Source organism: Dendrobates tinctorius, unplaced genomic scaffold (assembly GCF_039654945.1).
Source record: "Dendrobates tinctorius isolate UK_male_01 unplaced genomic scaffold, ASM3965494v1 ptg000208l, whole genome shotgun sequence".
Classification (NCBI taxonomy): Eukaryota; Metazoa; Chordata; class Amphibia; order Anura; family Dendrobatidae; genus Dendrobates; species Dendrobates tinctorius.
Window position 1 is genome coordinate 2,420,009 of NW_027361875.1, and position 9,320 is coordinate 2,429,328.

Below are 9,320 nucleotides of genomic sequence, written 5' to 3' on the forward strand. Positions count from 1 at the left end.
TGCTTCCTGCCTGCTCTCTGCATGCTTCCTGGCTGTGTGCATAGGGGGGTGGTGCTGACAATTTTGTGACGCAACAGCGATATCGCTAGCGATCTCGCTACATGTGACATGTACCTCCGACCGGCCCCCCCGCTGGATATCGCTGATCGCGCACGAACGTCCAGGGCCATTTTCTCCTCGTTGGCGTCCTGCTGGCACCGACTAGCGACGCATGGACGCAGGCGGAAGTCGTCATCATCGCTGCAGTGTGACAGGTAAGAATGACCGCCGAGCATCGCTGGATCGCTGCTGCATTGCTGGTGAGATCTGCATGTTTGGCAGCTCACTAGCGACCATTTAGCGATGCACCAGAGATCCTGACCGGGTCGTATCATTGTCGGGATCGCTGGTGCATCGCTAAATGTAACGGGACCCTAAGACAAAACATATACTATAACATAACACACAGATATACACCAATAATGTCACCATTAGAGAAGGGGGAGAAAAAATGGAGGGAAAAATGACCTACCTCCTAATGTCCCTTCCTCTCTGAGGGCTTAGCAAAGTTTTTGGAAAAATAATAATTTGTGAGTGGAGGATACAACCTAACCTCTTCTGGAGTCTACTCCAAGAGAGGAGCTTGGTAAGGCTATGTGCACATGTTACGGAATTGCCGCAGAAATTTCTGCGGGAATTCCGTAATTCCATTCCAAGGGAAATATGCGAGAAGCCGCATCTTAATTCCCACCCATTTCCCTTGGAAAAACTAGTGATTTGCAAGCGTAATTAGCATGCAGAATGCTAGCATTTTCCAAGCGACAGGTTGGTCACAATCGTCAAACATAGTGTTTGACTAGTGTGACCAACTTTTTACTATTGAGGCTGCCTATGCAGCATCAGTAGTAAAAGGATCTAATGTTAAAAAAAAAAAATAAAATAAAAAATGGTGTTTTTCTCACCTTCCGGCGTCCCGCACAACGTTCCCGATCATCGTGATGCTCCAGGCAGGTCCCGTTCCCAGTGATGCATTGCGGCTATGACCTTTGATGATGTTGCGGTCTCGCGAGACCACTAAAGGTCATTGCCGCAATGCATCACTGGGAACGGGACCTGCCGGGAGCATCGCAGAGGCTTGGTGACGCTGCGAGGGACATCGCAAGGTGAGAATATGACAATTTTTTTATTTTAATTCTATTTTTTACAGGGATATGGTTCCCACAGCCTGGAGGAGAGTCTCCTCTCCTCCAGCCCGTGGGTACCGTCCGCAAATGTTCTGCTTACTTTTCGCATGGTTGGCACAGCCACATGTGGAAAGTAAGCAGAACAATGCATTCCTATGTGTGCGGAATCGCCGCGATTACGCAAAATTAATGAGCATGCTGCGTATTTTTCCGGGATGCGATTCCGCCGTGGAAAAATCCACAGCATTAGCACAGCATTGCGGAATCCCATAGGATTGCATGGGATGCTTATTTTTTGCATTTTCGCGGCAAAATCGCAAGTTTAAAAATGCGAAAACACACAAAAAAACGCTACGTGTGAACACAGCCTAAAAGTGCCCTTGTAACAGGGAGGGCGGAGCTGTGCACGTGCTATGGCGGTATCTGGAGTGTTTTGGGGTCACAGTTCAGGTAAGTGGATGTTCATGCACGTGCTGGGGGGTCTTGTGAGCGCATGCGATTTTTGAGTAAATAATGTCTAGACACTTGTTTAAACCACCCCCTACACAAGCAACATTATTTGTGAGGAGTGTAGATAAAAGAATGTGTTTGCACCGTCAGACCACTACTCTACAGAGAGCCTATACATCCAAAACGAGCAAAAAGGAAAACAAGTCTAAAATATATCAATTTTTAGTAGATTATCGCTAAAAAATCTTACATGAAATGCAAGTAGCAATTTAAGCATAAAATGTGCGGACACTACAACAAAGAAAAATGTCACCGCACCATGAGGCAAACAGCAAAAATTAATAAATGAAAATAAGTATCTACAGAGATGCAAAATTTATATACACATATAAATGCTAAAATAAATGCATAACAAAAACATTTTTGCATTGTGCTTGTTTCTGTGTAAATGTGTAATAATTTTTGTTCTTTTTCAGACATCATCATCGGACAGATTAATGGCTGTGCCGAGAATGCGCCATCAGGAGACAAGTATACCAAAGGCACACTCTACAGTTCTTCTGGCCCTGGTCAGCCTGTAATTAAAGATTTTTTTGTGTGGTCCAAGTCCCGACTGGAGTAGGGTTTCATCAGGTTTTGGCACCTTTGAAATACCTTATCCCCAACCATGACAAATGGCTGTGACGGTCCTTCTGTGTGGGGAAGAGGCTGTGGCATAGGGAAATTGAAATGGTTGCCATACAACCTCCAGCCCATGTCCGAGTTCTTAAAAGCCTGGGAGTCATTCCCACGGCCAAATGCCCCAATGTCCACTGCAACAAACATACAGTCTGCATTCGCAATGGCCATGAGTACTGTAGAAAAGTACTTTTTGTAGTTATAGTACTCAGAGCCTGTTCTTTTGGGTTTGATTATCCGGATGTGTTTTCCAACAACCGCTCCCAAACAGTTGGGGAATTTGCAGACTGTCCAGAATTTTTGTGCTATTTCAATCCACTTTTCGGCGGTGGGCAGGGGCATAAATTCTGGACAAAGAATGTTCCACAAAGCCCGGCAGGTGTACGCAACAATTCCCGACAAGGTGGAGATTCCAATCCGAAACTGGAGGTGGGGTGAAGATAGGCTTTCTCCAGTAGCCAAGAATCTGTGAAACCGAGAAAGAACCAAAAATAATATTTGCATATGGTTTTTTAATAAAAGAAAAAAAAATTACTACATGGCAGAACAATAATTCTGCAGGCTTTTGTTTACTACATGGCAGAAAAATAATTCTGCAGGCTTTGGAATAGTAAATTGCAGAAAAAAACAATTATGAAGGCATTGCTTTTTCAATATTACGTACCGTAATGTGACCAGAAGCCGTTCCTCAGGAGGAATCGCACGACGGAGCTCTGTGTCCTGTCTCCAGAGGGATTCTTGGACATGACCAAGCAAATCCCTGAAGCTTTCTTGGGACATCCGGGTATAGTCAGTAAATTTCTCTGGGTTTTCCTGGAGCTCGCTGTAGAGGGTGTGGTACACTCCACAGCTCTCCTGGAGTTCAATAATTGGATGTATCCACAAACGCCGCCACTGCCGTCTTCGCTCTCTCTCTTTCTTTGTTGATGGCAAGCAACTGCATAAGCCTGAGCCATCCTGATGTCCAGGTCCAAGTTGAAGTGAAAACTCTTCCAGCGCAGATCCATGTTGATAAAGGAAAAAGCAAGAAAATGTGAAGAATTCAGCTGTAAACAGGGTCTATACAAAGAATTCCCATAACACACGCCCACTGATATCCCATTGGTGGAGTCTGTTGCAAGAATTTTGCAAGGATTTTCCTCCTGTGAAATGTGACACCTAGACAACCCATGCGTATAAAAAACGCAAACGCATGGAAAAACGCTTGAAAACGCATACAAATGCTGTGTTTTTTTGTCATAATGTGCACGCTGATGCGACAAAATATCGCAGCGTTTACAAGCGTTTGCAAGTGTTTTTTGCATGCGTTTTATGTGCGCTCGAAACGCTGCGCAAAACGGAGCAAATGTGAACTTAGCCTAAGCCCCCCTCTGTTGGCATGCATTCCCCCAGGCCATAAAGAGCAATGCAATGTTTTCCTTTAAACTCCAGGAACAAGCTCTTTGAAGCTCTTAACACAAGGGTGTGAACTCTCCTTCAGCCACAGCCAAACTGGATTCTTTTGTCTAACTCAAGCACATGGAGACAGCATGGGACAACAGATCCCAAGTTAACCAGTGCAAGGCTCTGAGATACTGAATCTGGAAAATTACCTATAATAACAGAATATCTCTGAGACTAGCCGAGCACATAATCGGAATTGGCATTCATTTCCCCACAACTCATACCATTTAGCCACTTCCAGAACCCTGCATTATGGAGTTATAAAGCTTAACCACCAGGAATTATATACAGTAGCTGTATTTAGCAGATAAAATCCAGCAGAATCCAGTGCCATCGCTACCATTCTATTAAGAGCTTCGGGTGGAAAGTTAAGAGCTTCCACAGTTCTGGACAGAAAATTATATTCTCAGATATGGGAAGAGAGAGGCTGCACAAGCCCAGGGGTGGGTGCAGAGTGTGGGAGGGAGCAGCCTAGGAGATATAAGGCAACCCCTCATTTTGCACTTAGTTTTTCTACTGGCAGGAGGCTCCGTTACCTGACATGGCCAGGAAAAGCCCGTAACTAAGATTTGGACTGCATACTTGTATATTGTTCTGTAAATATATGACTATATTTCTATTGAAACTTTTTGGCGATTAAATATAAAATTAATCTTGGGCTGCTCTTTTTTCTCGATACACGAATCCCCAAGTCTGCACGCTCCATCTGTTATTATACACTACCTGGGTTGGTTTCTGACCCGGTATAAGCCTGTTGTTGGATGGGGCTTATGTCGAATGATTGAACTGGTGGCAGAGTACCGTACTGTGCTGAGGAACTCTGGCAGTGATGGCTGGGAGGTTTATACAGTATATATATCCACCCTGGACTGGTGATGTATATCCCCCCTCAATGGGAGTGCCTCAATAACGCGTACCTATAAGGGAAGCCTTTTCGGTGACTATTTGCACTCGGTGCAGTTCCCTGACTGACCTCGGGCCAGTGGTGGTGTGAGAGAGCCGATTCCTACTGGGTCCTTCTCTCTCCTCCCCCGAGGTGAGCTAAGTTGACACACCCCTTCCCCTGTGCACATCCCTCACTCCCCCAGAGAGACCACCACCCGGGCAGACCCCCCCGCAGAGAGACCCCCCTCAGACAGACAACCTTCAGGCATACCCCCCTCAGACAGACCCCCTTCAGACAGACTGTCTCCTCAAACAGACCCCCCTCAGACAGACCCCCTTCAGACAGACCCCCTCGCAGACAGACCCCTCTCAAACAGACCCCCTGTAACGGGGTCTTCCAAGCTGGGGTACCTCTTTCAGTACCACCCCGTGTTTTCGGAGGTCCGCTCTGCGTTGGCTGGAGTCTGAATGAAGGATGCTGGCTGGAATTCCTCTGAGTGCATGGGCGCATATAAAAGATCACTGCTTCTCCATGTATTTCCAGTCTGACAACACTTTACTCACAGGGCACAGAATATATCACACAGATACAGAGGGCCGGCCAATAGACAGGTGTCAGGCCAGACATGCATTACAAAAGCCGCAGGTGGCCGGAGCCTGCGGATGTTTACTGTGGGAATTACAAAGGTGGGGGGAGGGCGGACACTGCTGATACATTAGGGACATGCATCTCACATGGAACCTATTATATATACATATAACTGCACAACATATTCTGGGTGCTGAGTGGTTCTGTAACACGGCTCCCCCTTTTCAGCGACGCGATTGGCATACAGTGTCTGATCCTCAACGGATCGGTTTGGGGATGACCGAAGTTTATGGGGTTGGTACAAGTTCCGTTTGTCAACTTAGTCCATCGGCGTTACCGTTTTGTTTGCCGGGTCTGTGGTGGATGGTGAAGTCCAGAGGTTGTACGGCTAAACTCCACCGCAGCAATGTGGCGTTGTCTCCGGAGACCCGATTAAGCCAGACTAGGGGATTATGGTCCGTTAGGAGGGAAAACTGTGGTCCATACAAATATGGTTGCAACTTTTTGAGTGCCCATACTACTGCCAGGCACTCCTTCTCGATGGCCGCATAGCTTACTTCACGGGGTAGTAGTTTCCGACTCAGGTAAGCTACCGGGTGTTCTTGGTCGTCCGGCCCGACTTGGCTCAGTACTGCCCCCAATCCAAACATAGAAGCGTCTGTGTGAACCAGGAAACGTTTAGTTGGATCGGGTGCGGCCAATACAGGGGTATTGGTAAGGGCGTCCTTTAGTTGGCGGAAGGCTTCCTTACACTCTGAGGTCCAGGTTACCTGGCGGGGTTGGTTCTTACGGGTCAAATCAGTGAGGGGCTTGGCTACTCTGCTGTAATTGGGAACGAATTTCCTGTAATACCCCGCTGTCCCTAGAAACGCCATGACCTGGGTTTTAGTGCGTCGGATGGGCCATTTGGCTATGGCCTCAATCTTGGCTGGTTCTGGTCGCTGTTTCCCACTTCCCACCCAATGCTCTAAATACTGAACCTCTGCTTTGCCCACGTGACACTTGTTTGGGTTCAGGGTGATTCCGGCCTGGTGGATCCTGTCCAATACTGTCTCTAGGTGATTTAGATGCTCTTCCCATGTCGCACTGTAGATGGCGATGTCGTCCAGGTAGGCACAAGCATAGTCCTGGAGAACATCCAGAAGCCGGTCAGCCAGCCTCTGGAAGGTCGCCGGGGCATTCTTCATCCCGAATGGCATAACTCAAAACTGGAATAAGCCGAACGGGGTGACAAATGCTGACTTGGGAATAGCGTCAGGACTAAGGGGAATCTGCCAGTGGCCTTTGCATAGATCGATGGTGGTCAAATACTTTGCCCCCGCCAGCCGGTCTAACAACTCATCCACACGCGGCATGGGATATGCATCCGTCACTGTTTTCTCATTGAGCTTACGATAGTCTACACAAAACCGTGTAGTCCCATCCTTCTTGGACACTAACACTACGGGGGATGCCCAGGGACTATCTAACTCTTCAATGACCCCTAAACACAACATCTCTTGTATCTCTTGTCGCATCCCCTCTCGTACAGACTCAGGGACGTGGAAGGGGTTTTGTTGCAGGGGGGTCTGATCCTGGGTCTCAACCTTGTGTTGTGCCAGGCGAGTGTACCCCGGTCTCTCTGAAAACCTCCTCTGTCGCAGCCTCAACAACGCCTCCGCCTGCTGTCTCTCACAGGGTCCTAGGTCTTCACCCAAGTGTACCTGGTCCCATGTTTTAGACTGAATCCTTTCCCCTAAGACATCCGGCAAGGGAAGTTCGGCTAAATCCTCTGCCTCAGGTGCACAGATGGCCACTACCTCTTCAGGGCGCACCCGGTATGGCTTCAGCATATTCACGTGGAACATGCGGATAACCCTGGGGTCGTCACAATCGGCGACATTATAGGTTGTGTCGGCTATTTTCCCCACTACCTGGTAGGGCCCCTGCCATGCAGCTTGGAACTTGTTCTGCTTCGTGGGCTCTAACACCAGGACCTTCTGTCCTATTTCCAAGGTGCGCTCTCTGGCCCTCCGATCGTACCATACGCGCTGGCGCCGCTGGGTTGCCTGCAGGTTCTCACATACAACCTGGGTCAGCTCCTGTAGGCGGTCCCGGAATTCCAGCACATAGGGTACAATAGGTACCCCTTCTATGAGGCCCTCCCCTTCCCAGTGTTCCAGCACTAAGTCTAGGGGTCCCCTTACCCGTCTCCCGTATACCAGCTCGAACGGGGAGAACCCGTGGATTCTTGAGGCACCTCCCGATAGGCAAACAGGAGGTGTGGCAAGAATTTCTCCCAGTCCCTGTAGGTCCTGGTAAAAGTCCCAATAAGCTGTTTTAATCTCCCGTTAAAGCGTTCACACAACCCATTGGTTTGCGGGTGGTATGGGGCGCTTCTAATAGACTTTACGCCGCACAGCTTCCACAGTTGGTTGGTCACCTCTGCTGTAAACTGGGTACCCTGGTCCGAGATAATCTCCCGGGGAAATCCAACCCGTGAGAAAACCTGGAGCAGGGCGGCCGCCACCGTCTCTGCCAGTATGTTAGGAAACGCAACCGCCTCTGGATACCATGTGGCATAATCTACCACTGTCAATATATACTTTTTCCCGGACAGACTGGGTTTGGCTAACGGCCCTATCAGATCGACCGCTACTCGGCTAAATGGTTCTTCCACAATGGGGAGGGGGCGTAATTTGGCTTTGCATCGATCCCCCCTTTTGCCAATGCGCTGACAACTGTCACAGGTCTGGCAGTACTGACGAACATCATAGGTTACCCCCGGCCAAAAGAAGTTTTGTGTCAGACGATGCCTGGTGCGACTGATGCCGAAGTGCCCGGCCAAGGGTATATCATGAGAGATTCGCAGTAACTCCTGCCTATACTTCTTGGGAACTACCAGCTGTCGTTTTATAGTGGGGTTCGTCCCTGTGTGGTGCTGCTCTGTGATCCGGTAGAGGAGTCCCTGCTTCCATACAAACTGTTCCCCTTCCAGCACCCCTCTCCCCTCCTGTGCCTTCCCACGATATCCCTCTGAAGGAAGGATCCTCAAGTAACTATCTCTTAAATTCATCTGGGGTGGCCCAAGAAATGTGTCTGGCTATGGGAATACGTGCAGGGCTGGGATGTCTTACCTGGGCCTCCTCTGAGTGTGATTCCACCTCCGCAGCTCGAGCTTGTCTCCGGGTGGTCACAGGATATGTCTCAGCCAGAGGGGCCACCGAGAATGCAGACAACATGGGCCCCAAGTCATTTCCCAGCAAGACGTCTGCAGGCAAATCCTCCTTCAAGCCGACCTCAACAAGGCCATCCCCAAATCCCCAGTTCAGGTGAATCCTGGCAGTGGGTAGCCGATGTATGGCTCCCCCTGCTACACGGACTGCCACTGTCCGATCCGTCTTCTCTTGGTCCCGGACGAGATGAGGCTTCACAAGGGTCAAAGTTGCCCTGGAATCTCTTAGTCCCTGCATACGTTTCCCATTAACCCACACGACCTGTCGATGCTGTTGTCGATTATCTGCCCGGGCTGCCTGCACGGGGTCTACTTCATGCAGCACATCCTCCATCTCTTCCACCCCTTGGTTAGTCGTAGCCCCCAATGCCGGGTCAGCTTCGCCTTGGTAGCAGTGTACAGCAGCCCGGCTGAAGGTAGCTGTTCCCGCCTTTGGCCACTGAGTATGCTGAGTCCGGTTGGGACATTGTCTTTGCAGGTGGCCCAGCTGACGGCAGGTGTGGCATCGCGCCTCAGGGGGACTGTGGTAGGCCGGGTTTCTAGCTTGTCCGCCTACAATCTTCGATGGTTTGGGGCCCTCCAGGTCCATGGGCGGGCCCCTAGTGACCACCTTTGATCCAGACAACTGCGGCCTCCTGGCATCATGATGTTCATCGGCCAGACGAGCGGCTTCCTCAAGAGTCGCTGGCCGCCTGTCCCAAAGCCATTCCTGTGTCTCGGGGTTTAGTCCATTAAAGAATTGTTCTAACAGGAAGAGCTGGAGGACGTCCTCCTTAGTGGTTGCTTGGCTCCCTTGTACCCACTGTAGCAGTGACCGCCGTAATTTACAGGCCCATTCAGCGTGGGTATCGGTTACGCATTTTATAAGTCCGCGGAACTTTTGGCGGTAGGCCTCTGG

General features: G+C 49.5%; 1 long non-coding RNA gene across 1 annotated transcript; it reads right to left on the reverse strand.

Moving 5' to 3' along the window:
• Positions 1-1,973: 1,973 nt before the first annotated feature.
• On the reverse strand, positions 1,974-3,865 carry LOC141057997 (uncharacterized). Its single transcript, XR_012222066.1, has 2 exons — positions 2,956-3,865; positions 1,974-2,757 (listed from the first exon to the last, which is right to left on the reverse strand). It is a non-coding gene; the product is annotated as an uncharacterized lncRNA (long non-coding RNA).
• Between the last annotated feature and the right edge of the window lie 5,455 nt (positions 3,866-9,320).